Raw genomic sequence first — 21,706 nt, 5'->3', positions numbered from 1 at the left:
CCGTGCTAAACACAATATCCCTGCTTTATATACTGCTAATATAACAAGCATTATACTCACAATTAACAGATTTAGTACATGACTTGACTAAATTATAAAATCCATCACAATCGACCTCCATACGCGCTACAGCAATCCAGCAAAAAAGACAGTCGGTAGCAATATACCTGTATATACAGAAGACTCGTAATTTCACTTATGTACAAATTTAAGTATTGGAAATTGTGTGCAATATTTGCATTCCCATAGGCTTGTAAATAATAAAGACTAACTGAGCAATTCCTATCCAATCTACCGTTGTTGGCATTAGGTAAAGAAATACCGAACAAACTAGGTTATACCGTATTCAGAATAAACGAGGTTCAAATCTCGGCAGAGCTTTAGCGTAATCTTCTACCCCATCTGCTTATTTTCCTTATATTAAATAACCACATTTAACACAAAGATATCACCAAAATCGTACAACGTTCAAACACAAATAGCGGAGCCCAGGCGAGTAAAGATGGCTCACAACTTGCAGAACAGCAAAGCTGTTATGCCGGGAAGTTTTAACTTCTTCCGTGACCTTGAAACATGCAATATTGTGGCAGACATTAAGAGTAGTTCAGACTGCTAGCGCTCCTACCGTCATACTTGAATACTTCAATGCTTGCCTTTCTTCGCCAAACATCAAATTCAACAAACCTGCTTGAAACAAGTGACTGGCACGCCTCAAAAGACGCCATGCGGAGGACAGATGGCATGTACTGTAACAATGTTATCCACATTGCCCACTGCCTCTGGTATACGTGACATCCATGACGTTTTGGAGTCACTAATCTTGAAATAAACACAATAAAAATATGTATGATATGAAGCTTTCACGGCGACTAAGTACAATAAATTCTTCTCGAGCTACCAGCCGTGTAAGGTGTAAGTACTACCCTGAGGACGTGGACGAAGATGGTTCTCGAAACGTTGGTGTTTCCTTCACTAAGCCACCTTACACGGCTGGTAGCCCGAGAAGAATTTATTGTACAATAAAAATAAATTCTCGGAAAAGAAAAATCTTTGCCAGTACCCAGCGGTGTAATATATGTACATCGAGTCTGCTTAAAATCTGATTGAATATTAATAAGAACGTGAAAACACCCTCACAATTTGCAAAATAGTAATTATCTAAATGCGAGACATCAGGCGAGTATAAAGGTGGCTTCGACCTCATAATGGAGGCATAAAACACCTCCGAAACATCGGTAAACTCTAACAAGACTGCACGGCGCAATGACCCATAAGAGAGCCATCTTCACGAACAAATTATTTCATATAATTTACGACATTCGTCATTCCATGTTATTTGTACCTTTACGTTTGAAAATGAACAGAGATCTACAATACCGGCACTGGTCCATTAACAGAACTAAGTAGCAGGGTGATACACTGCCATTTACTGCCTTTCAGCCATTTGTCTACTAAACCCGGCGTTGATACAGTTAGGATTCGAATAAAAAGCAAATAATCACAGTCGGTAACTCAAGTGTACATAACATTTCGAGCAGTCCTACTTAGGGGAGTATAAGCCATTCCCCTAGCCCATTCTACACGTTTCTCTGGACCAGTTATCCGTTTGTTCTGCGTAACAACTATCACTACTATAAGATCTGTCGGAAATGGCCCCTTATATTAAGACAATGGGTCGGAAACGACTCTATTTCAGTCGTCAATAGGACGTTTAAGCAACCACCTTAATGTACGTCTCTATCCCACCCCGACTATACTCGATTCTTGAGGTCGACAGTCCCCTGCAGTGCTGGCGGCAGCCGAATTAATGCGTGCGAAAGAGGTTAAATGGCCGCAATGCAATTTTCTTATAAACAACCACAGTTCCCGCACGGTCAGGGAGTCTTATAACTTTACTTACAGCCCTATAAGTCGTCTTACCGTTATGGCCATATTTCTCACATTGAGTGCAATCCACAATGGCTGTATTAATATTCTAGAAAGAGACTGTGTAACTTTTCTGAGTGTGAGCCACATTTGAAAATACCAAGTTCGTCAAGGGCCCATTTTGAAATTGTGTATTCAAGAGTGGAAATTACTACTGTACTTGAGATGTGAGATTTCTATAATAATAAAAATATGGATTTTGGTATTGTGGATTGTGACACCGTGTAGTCTTGTAGATGGTTACCCAAAATACATGGCGTCATAACCTAAAAGACAAAAATCTAAGGTACCATAATTTGTAATATTGTTTCATGCAACTGAAACTATAACAACAATTAACTCAATTCATAAATGTGTACAGCGTAACTGCATAGCAATGTTATTGTGTGAACAGAAAGTAACAATGTTTATCTCGATGTTGGTCTCCTGTGTTATGGCTGTATGTACTTGTAGAGAGATACCAAAGTGTCGGAGGAACATACTTCTTCCATCCTCAGGACTGAGATAAAGGCAACGCGTTCCTCCGAAACATTGAAAATATTTATTTTAGACAGCAGTCGCATGAGTTAAAACACCACACGGAACGGTTATTTAAAAACATGGCATACATGACACAAACGTATATTTATAGGAAATCTTTGCTATTTCGTGGGCCTAAAGTAAGATCCATCTGCCCTGGGTTGTATCTTTATTGTCCGTGTAATCACAACGTAGAGCTTATATCGGTATTAATGAGTTTCAGAACATCATTAAGGCAGACGTAACACAGGTATAAGCATGCACTTCACACACTTAATTCGTCTTCCCTCCAAAAGTGTAGTATGGGACGGTCACACGATACGCCCCTGTCAGTACAACTGGTGTTGCGGGATGCATACCACGAAACAGAAGTTCTGTCAAACTAGTGACAACGAGAGGGAAGCTTTTTTTTGGTAAAAATGCATGAAATTATGAGGAATTAGCTACATATGCCTTAGGCCAGGACGTAGTCAGGTTTCGCTGAGGTAAGGTAACCGACCTTCGCGGTGTCTTATCGAAAAGTTTTGCGTTTGGTTCGATTTGTTTATTTTAAGAGAAACTTTCCTCGCAGACATAAATTTACTTTTACATATGCATTACTTAAGGGCCTAATTACTATGAGAATGTTAATAAAAAAATTGTCTGATTAATAATGGCAGCAAATTACGTGTTACAGAGTAGGACCATTTACATAAAATTCACTATGTACCTACGAAGTCAAGTAAAAATAAATCAAATTTTCTTTAACATATGCATTACTAAAGAGACTAATTTCTGTGAGAAATATTTGAATAAATGAAATTGTATGATTTATAATAACAGCAAACTACGTGTTATAGAGTAGGAAGTATTTCCACAAAATGTATCTTCGAAATGTGAGTAAAAATAAAACATTTTCATATTATAAAACCTAAACTACTGACGTAGCCTAGGAAAAGTAAAACAAAGATCCAGTGAAGTTCGTAAATAAGAAGCAGTACTTTAACCGAACAAAATGAACTCAGTAAACACTTACATACTCCTGCATCCACAGAAATTACTCCGACTCACCTGGAAAGAGAATAAAAACAACATTAGCACAAATTCTGAATGAAAATTGTGTTTTCAACAAAACAGTCAATTAAAGCTGTATTTGTTTGCAGCAGATTCAGACCTATTATAAAATGGGCGAATCCACTTGAGTCTTTTTGAGAACCGATAAACAAAACTTTCTGCTCTGTTTATAAAAAAAAACATATTTTTATCAACTTTGCCATTTGCACAAGGCATCAGAAATATGTAGGCCTATATTTTTGGTATGTAAGTACTGTACAAATCTGAAATTATATAAACGATATTACAAACTTCTTCCTTGTTTTCGCATTCTGGGTTATGTTTCAAATTTTTGGCAGCGAGAAACTGCTAACGCAAAGCGACATACTAGTTTTCACTACATAAGTTTTCCTTGTATTTCGTTAAATATTCACGAACTAAAAACAATTCAAATAAACGTTCAAATCAGTGGCAGACCATCTACGTTTTACGACAAAAACAATTTTCTGTACGACTACCTTTTTCGAGAATTATAAATCCCTGAACTTTATGTGCTGTATGAAAATGGATCAAAACAAAAAATGCAGAACAATTTTCAGCATGTGAGATTTGAGGTTCTGACGGTGCTAAAAATGAAGATCACTTTGCTCTTGAATGTGACGTCGTGTAGTCTAGTATAGATACCAATTTTTTTAGAATAGACTGCCTCCATTTTCAGACGTGGAAATAAAGTCAGTATGCTTCTTTCAAACGTTGGTTGGTTGATTTCTTCAGTTCTAATGATACAGTTACGGTTTTCGGAAACGATGGTATCACCTACCAGTCTATACGGCGTCATAACCCATAATAGCGTCACATTTAAGCACTTCATGCACAAAACGCACAAAACAGGCCTATTATTCTCATCTGTATAAAATGGTTAGAACCGCCATAAGTCCTTGGTGCTTAACATTTGTAGACCGAGAATTGGGATTTAGGAACTTGATGGCAAAATAAGTTATGAAAAATACGTGAATACGTTGCAGTGAACAGCTGTTTGTAATTCTACTAGCCTATTTGCTTTAGGTGAGACTTTTCCCGTTCAGAAAGTATCCTGTTGCAATGTTGTTCAAACGCTGCTTACAAAATGGAAACGTTGTTACTTTCCACAGTGTACTCACGTATTTCAGTGTGACAACTTCAGTAGAGTACTATATTTTGTGGAACAGCCCAGAAGGTAGACATTTTACAACAAAGTCTCAAACTTCACACCTCTTATAGTCTCCCATTATCGTGTGTATGACGTACTAAGTCTCAAACCTTGGTATTCAGAAAAGCGAGTTGTCACAGCTGTAAAGGGGCGCCTAGTGACGTCTTCTGCGCATGCCTTTCAGAATAGTTATCAGCATGTGTGTATAAATATACAATTCTCCTTCAAACACACTGCCTTCTGTGTAGGAAAATAAACATACCAACCCATATGACTTAGGCAATGCAGATTTTAAAATTTACGTTTTAGTCGAGAAACAGAAAACACATGAGCTGTCCCCTCAGTGGATAAATTGCGGTGTCATATGTTACCAAACTAATTCGTTAAAAGAGAATACCAAACATTTATCTGAATAAAGATGTCGTGGTTTTTATCCTTATAAATCGTACAAATGTTACAAGGTCTAACAGTTAAAGGAATTATATTTTACGCAATAACTGGTAGCACTGACGAGTTGGCGGATGACGTAACCAATTTTTGTAGTAGTTTTGTGTGTTGTGTCTTGGATTAATGTTGTAGTGTATTTTATTAGCGCAGTGATTTGTTTGCTCATCAAAAGACAGGAGAAAAAATTAAAATATATCAATAAGAATGTTGTATCAACTAATTTTATAAAACAAATGGGAATTGGTGATTACACTTGAATCACCAGTACGACCGAGAAACAAAATGCGAAAATTTCTAACGGAAAATTCCAGCGTCTCCGAGACCGAAAAAGCGCGAATGACAAAATCAAAGCTCAACATTATATTGGGTTTTTTTTTTATTTCAAAAGAATTACCATATTCGCTCCTCCAAAACAAATCATCCGAGAATTCTATTCATAAGTTTCTAACGAATACGACAGCGCATTTATCGACAGAGACCAACTCTTTGACCGCACAAATTAATTACCCATCATTCCAATGTCTTCGCACACAAACACTTCGGTACAGGCCTTCTGGCCAAAATAAATAATGCATGACCATCCAGGGTACTAGCTTATTTTGACCAACGAGGTATTTTGTGGTTACATAAATTTAAAAAACTCTCCTTGATGGAGCCACGTTTTGAATCACTTTATCATTATATGGAATTCGTAAAACTATCCACACATAAACGGGACGCCTGAATTTACATTCCACATTGCGTTGTAAAAAGCGAATTAAAATCCAGTCCGTGATTGGTCATAAGTTCCTAACAAATTCTAGGAAATTAAATGTTGAAATGTCGTTAATTTTCCTGGGTTCTTCCTGTGTTCAAAGGCATCCCTTTCGTGAACTCCATTAACTGTCTACTACAGCTACTCCCCTCTTTAAAAAATAATTTGAAACTCATTTCTTAAGATCCTTGAAACCAAAGTTAGTTTGATCTTCACCTTCAACAAAATCAGTGAATTTGTTTACACAGCGTCGAAAAATAATCAGAATCCAGTGACCCTGAATGGGTCTACACGTCTATTCCTGTGATACGATGTTCTCACGGCGGTTAAAATGCGAACTGTGGTCTTTCGGGTTGTGACGTCGTGTAGATTTGTGAGTGGTTACAAATGTTTCACCTTCAGCTTGTGGTTAAAGATTGATGTACTGACGTTCCTCTAAAATGTTGACAACGCAGAAGACCGCCTAAAACACTAGTTCTTATATCGTTCGCAAGAATTGGTTGCGCTGTTTTTGACAGAACTCTATAACATCATGAACTGAGGAATATGAGACACCATAATCCCTAGAAAGAGCGTCAAACGAGCCATATACTTAAGTACGATGGCTATTCTCGGCGATATTGTAAGTTACCAATCTTCCGAAGGCGGCAAGGATATTTATCACATCATCTCTTTCCATGTCCACAGCATCCCTGATAATATCACAAAATTGTGGGAGAAATGTCAGATGATCTGCAGGGAACACACGATAGAAGTAAATTTTAAGTAATTTTGTGCCTGAGTCAGTCAGTCGTAAACTTGCAGAATACCTATCATAAAACAAATATGGCTTTGACTGTAGGCATAGTAACCGCGGTCAAAAGAATAATATAAATGAACTACTCTATAACCAGTGCTATGACCTCTGTAATAAAATTCTTCCATATGTAGAACTGACGTAGTTGGTTATTGCACCGAAACGCAGACTCGTAAAATGGCTGGTGAAGACGACACTGACGGCCGAGTGAGTGGGAGTTTATGTGTCTTGTTCACTAATACCCTCCACGTGGTGTTCAAATATGACGCCACTGGAGGTCATGGTCGAGAATGTCACATGGGATCTCTCTCCCCGATGACGGTTAGGTTTCTCGGATTCTTCGAACTGAAGCGAATAGAGAAAATCTCTGAAGTTTTTCTCTCTCGAAGTATGAATTATACTTTACATTGTATGCCTACATTCTAACCGACATTTGAATTAACTGTGATCATTCGAATCATCGGTAGATCAAAACCACTTCACTTCACTTCAAACGAATGTTCAAAATATCTACTTTCCAAAGGTTTAACAATTAACTGCCTACGTTATATGACAAATGTTCAGTTACGAGTATAATAAGAATGTAAGCATGACCTCAAATCATTAATTTATTATCAACGATGTACTTCCACAATTACTTAAAATATTTTTTGTGGTACAAGCAAGCACAGCTGAGGGTAAAGTTGGGGTAATTGTCTATAAGGCTCACTAAATTTAATTTTATTTATTATCTCTGAACTTCAAAAGAAAATTATTCTTGTAAACTCCCCTTCCTGAACCCAAATTCTTAACAGCTGTTCGCTTTTCATAACCTTCCCATTTAAAGAGTGTATAAGGTAATTTACAAGCATAACTCATCAGATGTATTAGTCTATTACATATCGCCTCAGATTGTAAACTGTATTCATGTTCACAAGTTATAGCTAAATTTGTGTTTCAAATTTCTTTATGAATATCAATCAGAAACAAATCCCATGATTATCTTCCCACGAACTGGTCAGCATTTACACAAGAGCGAAAATGTATTTCCCAAACAGGCCTACGAATGATACAAATGCGTTTTTCGTGATTCTCCATAACACACTGGTTTTCATCAACGTTTAACACACATACAAATTCCGTATTGCGAAACGAACAGTAGTAGCATACAGATAACAATGGTTGGCACTCCTGCTTCATATTCGGGAGGACACAGGTTCAAATCTCAGTCCGAATACAGGCATACTGAGGCTTTTCACTATTTTTCTTCTCAATTCATGTATACATTATTAAGCAATACCTCTTGTAGCACAAACCATACAGGGGAACATGTTATTTACTTTAGACGGGGGGGGGGGGTTATATTACGTGTTCCTCATTATTAATTTTCCAAATTGCGAAACCTTGGGATATTTTTGTTACACCACATGCTGAAACACTATTTGCCTTTTGTAACACTGCACGGTGCACTGCTGGCAGTTCCGTTGCTGCTGCAAATGCTTCGAAATATATCATCGTCCGAACAGTGCTCAAGAATAATAAAACTCCCACGCGGAAACTGTTTCAAACGATACTTCGTGATTCACGGCGGTACAGTTAACACATACGACAAATGCAAAGACTCCTTTCTAAGAATTAGTGCTATGAAGAATACAAAACTCTAATACTAAGCATGTTACCTCAAAATAAAACAATTCTTGATGGCCTGATCATAAAATTTGCGATTTTTTGTGGAATCAAATAGTTTATTTCCGTGTAAGATCCCGCCAGTAAACCCTCCCACAATATATTTTTTAAAACACACTTTATTTCAATTTTACCCTCCAATCTGCATTTAGGTTTTCAAGTGGTCGTATCCCTTAACGCTTTCGAACTAACATGTTCTACATTAGTTCAATTTACCGTGCGTAATACATTCTCCACATATCCCAAATTTTTGATCTGATCGCCCTAATAATATTTAGCAAAAATTATAAATTATGAAGCTCTTCATTGTTTTGTTGTTTGATATCGATATCAAATAATAAATCTTGCATCCCATTATTCCTCTTGGATTGCAGTGAAACACCGTTCGTCAATTTGTTTTTCTTGTCCCCCCCCCCCCCCCAAACATGAGAACAACAAGAATTTGAGCCACGGTGAAAAGAAAAAGATGTTTTTCCCTTAAGCACAACACGAATACGTATTGATTAATGGCGGTAAGGCCTAATCTATTATTAACCTTGTAAATAGAGTTGAATCAGATGTCAGCTTAACGATTCGGCCGTCTTATTCCGAGGGAAACGGCCACCGATATGTATAGGAATCTAACCATGTAATTAAATAGAATTTAACCTCGACCTGAAAGGCAACGTCACGTTTTGTTTACATCTTTAAACAAGCTCTAAGTACGAATGAAAGTGCACACAACAACGACACACATATTCCACTGTATGTGACGCTTTTGAGATGTATGAAATTTGAGACAAGTAGACAGAATGCCTGATGTTGAAACAACAGCACATGACAATTTTCTTTAAAAAAAGATTTCACATTATACGTCTGCAAGAAAACGCCATTAGCATGAGCAGCATCCACTTTTCTTTGGTCCAACGTGAACACTGCGCTTGTCACTTCGTTTTAATAATGTCTCTTTAACATTCTCAGCGTGCTTTTAGCGTCTTGATTGAAAGAGGCAAGGCAAAATGGAAGCCCAAAAAGCACTGCTGATACACGTCTCCCTGCTTCAGTGGAAGAACAAACTGCCTGCCTGCCATCCACGTCAAACCCGGCGAAGAAGAAGAAGATGCCACCTTGAATACATATCAGTTGTCCTGTCCAATTTCTGGATGAGCCACAAGGCCCGTTCAGCCGAGCTTCAACCCCTATTTTTCAGCTCGTACTCCAACAAACAAACAAACAAACAAACAGTTACACAATCTTAACTTATATTAATGCCATTTTAAAACACAGGGACAATTCTGTGATTCAAACGTCTTCCGATTTTTAATCTCTGCTGTGAAGCGAATGTTAGTTAAAAGCCTTGGAGAAGTTCTCTTTGATGCAATATGCAAGCCTTACAAAAACAGAAATTTAAATTTTCATCTAAAACCACGAAGTGAAGCCTCTCTTCAGAAACTGACAGTTACTCATCTGTTCAAGAAGTTAACCGCTTGTATATGGACCAGAAGGTTCCGTACCGTAACCCCACAAAATGCAGCCTCATGAGTCGGTTTACCGCACTATAATAATTTTTAATATTATATTTCCTTGGTGGTCTACACACAGACTTCGAAAGTAGTCTCATTATCTCTATGTTCTCGAAATAATGTGATTTAATAAGAAAAGGGCCCTTTTGGAAAACAGACCTAGTAAACGTTAAATAACTGAAGATATTCACACTTTGTAACCTTCAAAATGTGTTACTAGGGCAGTACAAGCAACAGGATTATACACGAAACAAGAAAATACACGGTAAAATCTCAGGTTATCTTTGGGGGGGGGGGGGGGGGGGGGGAGAGAAAGAAAGAGAGTATGAAGATGACTTCTGGGATGTTGCATCGTGTAAAAGTTAAATGACGTTTCAGATAAAGGGATTAAGGTCAGTTGCGTTGTGAACGGACTCGAGAAAAGCTTGTTGTGAACCTGGACAAGAAATCTGTTGATTAAATAAAACCTAGAGTTAAAATACAGTTTTCGCAAAGCGTCAATGCTGTTCTGAATTCCATAAACAAGTTGTCTTAAGAGATCTAATACTACACGATATGTCAAGACCGTACAAAAAGTGACATTCATGCTGCTACCACAAGAGAAACTCCAAAAAATTACTGGCCAGTTTAGACCCGGGTCTGAAACAAATAGTCGCCACTAATATAAAAAACAAAATGTAATAACAAATCTGTCAGCATAATGACCCACCAGTTACCTGAAAACGGGTGTATATCGAACTGCGGAAACGTCTCCTGCGTCAAATATACCCCAGAAAGTATACAACGTACAAAACCACATTCGCATATCTTCGTCTATAGCACAGTGCCGCTATCTCGCCCCTCCCCCAGTCCCCAGTGGCGTTACAAAACGCAAAAGGGGCCCACACGTCAGTGCAACACAGTCGCCCTCCTGCGGTATCATTCTTTATTTACGCCAATGCGACGGGAAGAATGTTCTAGAAACTATCAAAGTTGGACGTCGCTGTCACAGTAAAATGCTTTGATTGCAGTTACAGTTGCTTTATAAATGACATTTTCACCTTCGATCAATCGAGAATGTACTGCTACACGAGTGAAATCGTTCAACGAGTCTCGACCTTACATAACTAGGCTTCACAGCTCTGAAAACAGGAGTTTCGTTGTGGCAGGAAGCCAAGCAAGGAGATGGTTGTCAAACTGAACACACAGCACAAGACAAAACACTCTGGCGTTAGTAATACGTTATTTACAGACTTCAATATTATGCACATCAATGAAAAAAAAATGAAAAAATAATGTGTTTCTGTTTGGAACGGGCTTCTTCGTTTGCCTCTAAATGATTTTTGTTTTTGTGATTGTGTAACGCTTACTTTTGACATTCTGTTTATATCAGTAAAACTTTTTATTGAATTGAAAACTGTGATTGGACCAGCGATAAAATCATGTGATCCTTTCAGTCCTAACAACTTCCACTTAAAATTCCCAGAAGTTGCTATTATTTATGATATTCCACAACACGTGGTCTACACATATTTGTCGTCATAAATGTTATATTAAATTCAAGAGAATTAAAGATCAACAGTGACCGCACAGAAATTTTAAACATTTATTCTTCGATTCTTTTAAAAATAAGTCCTCAAAAACTATAGTACAGGAGACCACAGTGGCCGCGCGGTCTGAGGCGTGGGCCTTCTGCCGCTTGGTCGCAGGGACCGTGGGTTCGAATCCCACTCAAGCCATGGAAGTTTTTCTGTGTTGTGTTGTCGTCCAAGGAGTCCTACCGAATGGCCATAGATCAAGACAACTGAAAAGTTGGGGACCCGTGGGTACCCGAAAATGTACATTGTTAAACCGGAAAAGGAAGTAGAAAACTATAGTATATTTCCTGCTTAATAATACGCATACAAACACGAGAAAATGTTTACAGAAACTGTTTTATAGTTGAAACCATATACCTTTGTTGTTATACAATTTAAATATTGTTAGTGTCTTAAATTGCACGTATACAATAAATGTTCCAGCAAACGCTGAAAGTTTAAAAGCAGTCCTTCATTTACGCCCAAGTAAACACACGATGAAAGTGGAACGCAGTCCGAATAGTGTGGGGGATGCAGGCCACCACACAGGATAAAATTTAATATGACATAAAGAGTAGCGGGCCACATTAATTTTAACATAAAATCGTGACGGGGGATTCATCATTCGGACCATAAACGCGTTTTCCTACTGCTGCTTCGCAAATGTATATTTTGAGTATACGTTCTTCGCATTATCTATTAATAATTATAGTTTTACTTTTTAAATCAAAACATGTAAAACGCTGTTCTGAAAAGTTCTTATAAACATGGAAATATATACACTTTGTCAGAATCGGCCAAATGAAGAGGATCCTTCTTTAATAAGTCACTAGATGCACCTAAGAGTTTGTTTCAAAAACACGGTGATTCAAAGAAATTGTTACATAGCTAAATCCTGTTTGTGTTTCGTCTCTTGAGTGTACCTGAAACACGAGTTTCCAAACATAAATCAAAATAAATAAACCTACTAAACGTGCAAGGGGTAATAAGAACAATCAAACAAACCATAATAGAAGCGCAGAAGTAGCCTGTCCATCTGAAACGGTGTGCATCAACTCATACGTCCTAAGACGACCTACGCATGTCCCATCTGGAGATCCGCTGGTCACATTACAACTAACGTTCTTTCCTCCGTTAGTGGCAGTGCTGCTACCAACATTTGATTATTAGGCCTGCAATTATATACAACACAAATGCTGCAGTGGCCTAACCATTTCCAGATTATTTAATCATGAACACTAACATTTCCAATGTTGGTAGAAGACTTACCAGTGGTATGAAACACCAAATGACTACCCTTCTGCACTGGGTAAGGAATTTCGGGCCTGGTGATGTTTTAAGTACTTGCACACGGCCAATGGAGAATATCAGTGCCACTTGAAACACGATGACAATGCTAGCTCACTAGCCCACGTCCTACTTATCCTGCATTGCAGATAATGTGATCGAAATTAATCTGGCAAGTAACCACTACTCGACTCGACCACTCCACTCGACTCGACCACCAGTAAACTGGAATGGGGACATCATGCCTTCTGCCACAGTGTTAAGTCAGAAGAAAGACTGTTTCACGAGGTTCTGGTTGCAGCCGGCGATCAACACAAGGTTCTTTGTATCTGCTGCTCATTAAACGGATGCAAAGTACAGTAAAAAATCCCTTAATTTTTTTTTAATTCGAAGGTGCTGGACATTTTTTGTTCTTTTCTTGACAGGTACTTATTTATATGCACGGTATACACCGATCTATATGGCCTACAATCGAAGAAGATATTTTCAACATCGATTACTTGACCACTGTGAGAAAATTAGCGTCTTACAAGAATACCTTGCGACATACACGGGAGAATGGGTCGTACTTTTCGCCTGATGCACACGTGTTTCTCTTGACTCTCCGCCAGTCAAGCAGCACTGTAAAGGGCCTTAAGGTACAATTTGGCTGCTCGCGACAGAGACAAGCGACCGAGACAGGCGACAGAGTTACGAGACCGAGACTGGTCGCTTCCTGTCTGCTCTCTGTACAATCGTATGAAGCACAATTACGAGCGCGAGACAAAGACAGGCGATAGAGACAAAGCACAGGAGACCGCTCTAGGACCAGTAGTGTCTCGCGACGGGCTCAGGCAGCACGTGTGTTGTTGAGTAAAATAATGGCAGAAATTAAATTTACTGGTGACCAAGATGAGAAATTGGTAGAATTAGTAGCAGAAAACCGACCACTGACCACCGACAGAAAGATCCTTCTTCGCGTCTGGTTTTGAATATTGAACTCATAGGTTTCCTTTGTTTCTTTCGCAACAAATAACACAGCAACACATCATCATCTTCTTCTTCTTCTTCTTCTTCTTCGAGTAACCTTTTTAGAAGCATTTTTGTACTCATTTTTCACAGAATATGTGCACGTATGTCTCAACAAAACAAAGAAAACAAACACTTTGCCGCATGTCTCGGTCGTCACCTCAAAAGTGTGTGGCGACAAGCTGCGATGTGTCCGTCTCCCGTCTCAGTCGCCTGCCTCGGTCGCTTGTCTCTGTCGCGTGCAGCCAAATTGTACCTTTACGGGAGAGTTGGGAGCTATGCAGATGTTCGTTGGGAACACGAAGTTACACAGCATGCAGTATATATTGCGGTTCATATAACAGTTGGTACATGTATGAGCTGTGAACGCTTTCGCACTGGGTTTTCACCTCAGTGTTCGTCCAGTTCTCAGAACACGTCTTTATTACATGAATACCACATGGGCAGGAATCTCGTTTTACCAATTTTGCTTCGCCGAGTGTGAATTCTAGGCTACATGCATATGCTTCATACTTGTTGTCTTGTTTTCGCGTAGACGTACCTGAATTACTATGAGAAGCAGATTTCCTTATCTTCAGATTCCACTGCAAAGTAGAATGATTGTTAAGTTAAATGTTCTGCTACAGTAAAAATCCCTTAATTTTTTTTTTTAATTCGAAGGTGCTGGACATTTTTTGTTCTTTTCTTGACAGGTACTTATTTATATGCACGGTAGACCTACATACACCATGTATTTCGTCATTTCTTTACTTCTTCCTTTAACTCGTTGCAAAAATGATACGCAAAGCCTGAAAAGTTTGAAGAATAGAAAGACACGTGTATTTAGAATAGAAATTAACTAACGCTACGTTGTATTCCTCGTTCATAAATAACATTTGGTTTGCAAGATGCGGTAAAATGTTTTCGCTTTTGCAAATGTTGAGGAAGACACACAACGAAGATGGAATGTTGTCCTCTGGGTCCTGACATAATTTCTTCCCCCTCCATGTAGCCTGATGATGATGATAATGTACAATTTCCATTTTACACCATATTTTCTAAATTAGAATAATATATGACTTGACATAGGACCATAAGAGGTACTCAGAAGAAGAGACTGAGAAATTAATTACGAAATATGTCTTCATCTAATTATAAATATGATGTCTGCCGCATACTACCGTTCTGTCTGTCTGCCAGTTGTAATGTGTTGGCTTCCAGCCGTGTCAGGTGGTTGAAAGGCGAAAACACCGACGTTTCTGAGAATTATCTTCGTCCTCGTCCTGAGGGTACTGAAGTGACTTTCAACCACCAGACACGGCTGGTTGCACGAGAATAATTATTTATGTTTTATCAGTATTGTATATTTGTATTAATGTTTCGCTGTTATAGGATCTTTGCTGTTCGTCAACACTCTAAATCAGGGGTCGTAAACCTGGTCCCTACCGCCCACTAGTGGGCGATTCAGGCTTTCATGGTGGGCGGTGGGGTTTTTTGTTCTTCCATATATCGAATACACTGCTAACAACTTCGCGCGAGTTTGACTTTTTAAAATATGCTTTTGCAATTTACTTTTGAATTCCATCTCTAAAATTTGAATATAGATAATAATTCACCGGACACTTCTCGAAGTATACTCGTGGACGAGGGAGCAACGAATGAGCTCCAAATCAAAGACACGAATTTAGTGTGCATAACGACGGCGGGGCTTACCACCGGCCACCACTCAGTCTTTGAGCTGTACCTCTTTCATGGTGGTGGGCAGTACGTGCGGCACCAGTGGGCGGTAAGGAAATTCTACCATCAACAAAGATACAAAAGTAGGCGGTAGGTATAAAAAGGTTGACAACCCCTGCTCTAAATCAAGAAACAACTGAATTGAACTGAATTATGAAAACGCCTCGAACAGACTGCAGCTTAGAATATAATAAATACCGTATACTTCCTTTAAAGTTTACAACTGGCAAATGTCCATACCACAGAAATTACAATGATTCATACAGAAGACTTGGTATTTTTCCATTTAATCTAAAGTGTGTTTCATATCTTAACTAACACTTTCAAAGTACGCGATCCTTCAACGGTCTGACAATAACGGACTCTGTAAAACCACAAACTGAAAATTAAATTCCACCCTGCTGCTCTTGTAACGGCATTTAAACGTAACATTAATTTCTTACAGGCATGCCCCATTTAAAACTCCCTGACAAATTTTCAGTGGCCACAAAGAAATTGTGCAGACTACTCAAGAGAGGTTTAAGCGCTGCTTTGTAAGACAACGTTTCCCAACAAGCAGAGAGCCCTTCATTTATAAACTCTTGGGTTTGAAGCGAGACAACATTCACACACATTACCTTAACACGTTTAAAACCAGCGGTTCCTTTTGGTACCACCTGCCTGAACAACGAAGTCTGTATTTTGCCCAAAGAATGTATGAATGGGTTTCGCGTGATTCTCAGAATAAACACGTTTATTTCAATGAACACTGTTTTTGCATTGTTCTTTGTAATACGAGGAGGAGTGTTGTATTTGGGATTTACACGATGGCGAGAAACGAGATGGCTGCCTTCCGGGTTGTAGAGCCATATAGTCTTCACACAAGTTTACTGATGTTTCAGAGGTATTTGCTGCCTCCATCACCATTTGGAAATTCTGATGGGAAGACATCACTTCGTGCATCTAGGCCTAGATGGTTGGACAGTATCAGAAATTATCTCAGAGGAACAGGGTCTGATGATGTCCCCTGGTTACATCTGGCTCAGAACGGGATTCTTCACAGCAAGATAAGGAACTTATTAGTGTCATAAAAGCCGTAGGACTTCAAGATATCGGACAGACTACGAATTCTCAAATTCGCCAAATTTCCAGCAAATCTAAATTCGACTACAGCCTCTCTTCAAAAAGAACTACTACACTGAACTAATAAAGTACACAACATATCTTATAATAATAATGGGTAATAGTATTACAGGGTAATAAATTATTATTATTATTGCCACAAAGTTAGGCCAATAAATTAGCTGTTTCTTGCGCAGTTGCCAGTTCAAACACCGGAATTTAAAATACAGACTGTTTTATAAGTGCGCGTTCATTATTATTAATCTGATTTTAAGAATTCTAGATTTCATATACCCTACATGATCAATGCTTAGACGTGTACTTGAGTTATACCCGGTTCGTGTCTATGCGTGTAACCGGCTAGTATGACCAAGACGTTTCAGTGTGTATATATGATTTTGCGTGTACTTCGTCAGATATTGGCATTCAATGAAACGTGGCAATTGACATTATTCGATATAAACATCTGCATGACATTCAAAAGAAAGTTATAATTAACTTTTAAAATGTGTCAATTATTTCATTATTGTAAATGAAAACTTATAACAGAAAGAGCTAGCCGATATCACGAGGAAGTTAGGAGGAGACTAAATTCTGGAAATGCTTGCTACTTCTCAGTTCAAAATATTTTGTCTTCCCGTCTGATTTCTAAGACCATAAAGATTAAAATACACAAAACAATAATTTTGCCCGTTTTTTTTGTATGGGTGCGAAACATGGTCTCTCACTCAGAGGGAGGAACACAGATTCCAGGTGTTTGAGAATAGGGTGTTGAGGAGGATACTTGGGCCTAGGAGAGAAGACGATAGGACATGGAGAAAACTGCATAATGATGAGCGTAAAAATTTATACTCCTCCCCAAGCATTGTCAGGGTGATTAAGTCGAGATGAATGAGATGGGCTGGGCATGTGGCACGCATGGATGTGACAAGAGTGTGCACCGGGTATTGGTTGGGAAACCTGAAGGGAAGAGACCGTTGGGGAGACCTAGACGTAGATGGGAGGATAATATAAGGCGGGATCTATGGGAAATAACAGTTGAAGGAGACTGTATGTGGTGGTCGAATACAGGGTCCGGTGGAGGGCTTTGGTTAATTCGGTGATGAACCTTCGGGTTCGGTAAGCCATCTAGTTAGTTAGTTAGTTAAGAGCTAGCTGATAACGAAATTTAAAGGCACACCTGAAAATGGCCTGTAGTTTGGGCACCCTATCTTATTACGCATTCAAGGCAAAAGCTATATGCAACACGCTACCTCGCTAGGTATTGTTTCAGCCTGGCTGAGCAGTTCGGTGACAGAATTATTCGAATAACAACAAGAAGTTCTCGGAAGATCTAATGACACCTTTCATTTACCTGATACCGTCTGAATACAGAAATTATTCACTGCAACGTGAACTAATTACTTCTCTTCATACTAAATTTCCACTGGTATGAGCTCTGAGTGACAACGTGGAGAAAAGTTGGCTGGCAGCTTTGATATTAATTGAAGTATGGACAAAATATTATACCATACCTTCGAGAGGTTATACTAGGCGCAAAGTATCTGTCAGCCTGGCCTACGTCACAGAACGAGGGGCAGGAAAGATGGAATGGACAAGGGTGGGGGGAGGGGCAAGACGCCTTAAGCGCTATCCCTATGTTTAATATTTATTAAATTTATACCAAAATAAAAAATTCATAACGTGAAGGCACATCTTCAAATGTGCGATACCATTTAATAAAAAAATACATAACATGTAACAGTTTAAAACCTTTAAATTGTGTGCAGACAAAGGCTAGTTTTATGAAAAACAGTCATTACTAGGACGCTAACAGTTTGTAAGATGGACTGTAAACTCCCTGAATTTTATATACTACGAGGTTAATTACCATGTTTCTAAAACCCATCAGTTGAAACTATGTTGACGCAATCGAACCCAGTTCACAACCTTTTCCTTAAAGATCCGCTTTAATATTATCCACCCACCTACACCTAGGTCTTCACGTTTCCAACTAAAATTCTGTAAGCATTTCCCTTCTCCCCCATATCCAGCCTACCTACACATACGTATTTTGATAACCCTAAAGATATCTAAAGCACGTAACATATTATGGAGTTACCCATTATGAACCTGACACAAAACTTCATAAACGGAAACCACCACTGAAAAACTACCTTGTGCTTCACAGATTCGAATCCATATTTTATCCAGGTTCACAGAATGAGATGGTAGCCGCAGCAATATTCGAGTACCTATTTAAAATAAGGGCAATGGTTAGTAGTGTGGTTTCAAAACATTTGGTTGATATAAGACAAGTTTCCAGATTGTAGTAATTTCCATTCAAGCTTTCATTCTATGAAACGACAGCCTACTGTAGGGGGGATGTCATATCTGGGGGTCTACACTGAAGCATATCCATAGAGATTAATTTGCGTCTAGATCCGTTCAAATCAAATAACACTACGCAAAAGAATGGGACACTGCATCCATTAAACATTTCAATGTCCGTAACGCTCACTGTAAATAATTCCTCAACATGATGTACCTATTATCCTATTTAAATAAAATTAAAAACAATTTATCCCCCTTGACTGTTGTTTGGCTTTGCCAATTTATGAATGCGTCCTTAGTAATTACCAGACAAAAATACTAGCAGTTCATTAATGAAAACAAAATACCATACTGTCGATACCAATGACAAGAAAACAATGTGAGAAACTCCTTGACCTCGTAGTTCGTGTAACTGAGGCGCTGATTTGCACGATGCGTGAAACAAGCGTTTTGTGTTCTGACCTAGACGCGTCAGATAGATCGTTTACACTAAGTACCTTCCACCATACAAAAATTACTAAAGATTTTTTAATGACTACATGTTAAACACTGGTTTGGACTAGAGGGCGCTGGGAACCGCCCTTGGCTCCTAATGGTTCCCCACCTTCTTCGTCCATCCATTTCGCAGCGCACCTGGTGCTTCTTCAACTTCAATTCGGCAAATGGAACTAGCGCATAAAAGTCCGTTTTAAATAATAATGTAACTGCCTTTACAAGTTGGGAGCGGAAGATGGGAGATCGCAAGGCGTTGCTATGAGGCAGGAAGACCATATTCCGCACGTCAGAATAAACAGAATACAACAAAATTCTGCTCCCATAGGAATACTACATTTATATGAAGATAAACGAGGAGTTATGAAACAGCCTCTATGGAATTCTCACTTCGCGTCGCATCGTCTCAGTGTGTGTAAAGCTGAACGCCAAGCGCTTCTTTAAAAAACCCACCCTTTTCATTAAGTTAGACCTATTATATATTTATCCTTTTATTTATTTCTTAAAACTCATATATTTTATTCTTAAACTTTCTGAAGGCCAGCTAATATTCGATCAATATTAACACGAATTATGGGGGAGTACAGATGTACTCTGTCCCAGCATTCTCATAGAGAGAACAAGAACACATTCAAAGTCCATGGTCAGGATACTCGACCTTATGCGGTACTGCATTCCACCCTTCTTAAATAAGAATGCAGACTCCATACAAGCGCCGTCCAAAATCAATGGAATGGAAGACTGATGGTTGCATCTGACCCATTAGTGCGTACCCGCTTCTTAAAGGACACTGGCAATTCAATACTTTGTTACGAACTTTCGAAAATACCCTGTCTCCTCAAACATAAGTCTCAGTGGAGATGGAGGAGGTTGTGATACACTCCTCCATAATCCGACGTTTCTGAAACTGGCTCAATCATCAAGCAGCAACGGATGAAATTATCTTCTCAGATGTACCCGTTGGACAGAACTAGCTACAGCTGGGATTTAAAAATAATAATCATGCTTATGACAACTCACCATCTTCAAAAATATTCATATTTAGTACAACGCACATGTTCACCGCCGTACAAAAAACGTTAACCCTAAACCTCTTCCTTACTGAAAGTTTAACCGATAGTATTTCAACGTGTACCAGCACATTTACTAGCTACGAAGCGTAAGTGTTTTACAGCACAACCTATATTAAAACATCCTCACGACAAAAAATCGGAACACCGTGTACCCTGTAAAGACTTGGGCGTTATATTACAAAAACATTACACGCATATGGCATGAAGGAGACAGAAAATTATAAGCATTAATGTCATCCCGATAAATTTAAATTTTGTATAAAATGTAAAACCAATTTACACTGTGGTTAATGTAAAAGCCGATGGTGATGGACTCATGGCCTGGGGCTTCTTGTGGGTGACGTTTCAAAACGTTAACTAGAGCAGCTCCGATGTTTTAGCAAAACAAAGTTATCACACAGGTCAAAGGACATGATTTCGAAACTAAATTTGAATAACACTGATGGAACAGAACTTTATACTCTTCCGAAATGAACTGAGAACCCTCAAGTGTTTCCTTTTCAAATGCAGTTTCACTCGATACAGAAATCGTGCTGTAATTTGGGGTTTTAAAGTTATATGGTGACATGAACACGTTTGCAAATTCTGTGTGAAATATTTTCTTAAAATTTATTTTATGACGTCATAAGCGTAACATTATACAACAGGATTAAGTGACCCTGGTTAAAAAATACTATTTCCAGAAAATATATTGCAACAATAAAGTGTCAGTTCGAGAATGGTAACATAGTTAAATAAACCACAAATCATTTGCAAAATTTCAAATCCTGAAGAAACAAGTCTTTTACGACAGTACAGGACAAGTTCAATGGCAAAAACTTGGTGTTTATTTGTATTCCACACCTGAGACACACTTTAAAATAATACCCTAAATATCGTGACTCAGCCCATTTTAGTAATGAAACGTAACACTGTTAATTTCAGGCTAAAGCTGAAACTGGTGTACGGACTTCTAAATGTAACACTGTGTAGTCTAGCAGTAATGTAGTTGCACTGTGAAGAAGTGGTAAATACTTGTACTTGGGCGGTTCTTTTTGTGAGATCGCTCGTGGAGTCTGCGAGATGCTGATGATTCATATCTCCTCTCCCTTTCACACCATTAATAACATCACCACATCTGCATATATCGATTACGCCGCAAGACCTGTTTCGCCTTCATACCACCTCAAAGCAGGTTTTCTTTTTTCGGGTTTATATTTCTCATATTCGGCCGACGACCCTCGAATTCCCTGCCGATGGTTAATTCAGTAACTTCTAAAAATATTCAACGTAACCTGAATAAGAAACTTGTTCAGGTGTACTCTGTATAACACGGTTTGACCTGACTGAA

General features: G+C 38.7%; 1 protein-coding gene and 1 pseudogene across 5 annotated transcripts in view; both read right to left on the bottom strand.

The window, feature by feature from the left end:
• Window positions 1-21,706, bottom strand: part of LOC110828453 (Krueppel-like factor 6) — a 617,820-nt gene that overhangs the window by 434,465 nt on the left and 161,649 nt on the right. The gene's annotated exons all lie outside the window — the stretch shown is intronic.
• Window positions 13,076-14,286, bottom strand: LOC147874047 (uncharacterized; annotated as a pseudogene).

The sequence above is a fragment of the Zootermopsis nevadensis genome, unplaced genomic scaffold (genome assembly GCF_977971745.1).
Source record: "Zootermopsis nevadensis isolate Lab colony 2312 unplaced genomic scaffold, Znev_1.0 Znev_ptg000011l, whole genome shotgun sequence".
In the NCBI taxonomy this organism is placed as follows: Eukaryota; Metazoa; Arthropoda; class Insecta; order Blattodea; family Termopsidae; genus Zootermopsis; species Zootermopsis nevadensis.
This window is presented reverse-complemented; position numbering and strand designations above follow the sequence as displayed.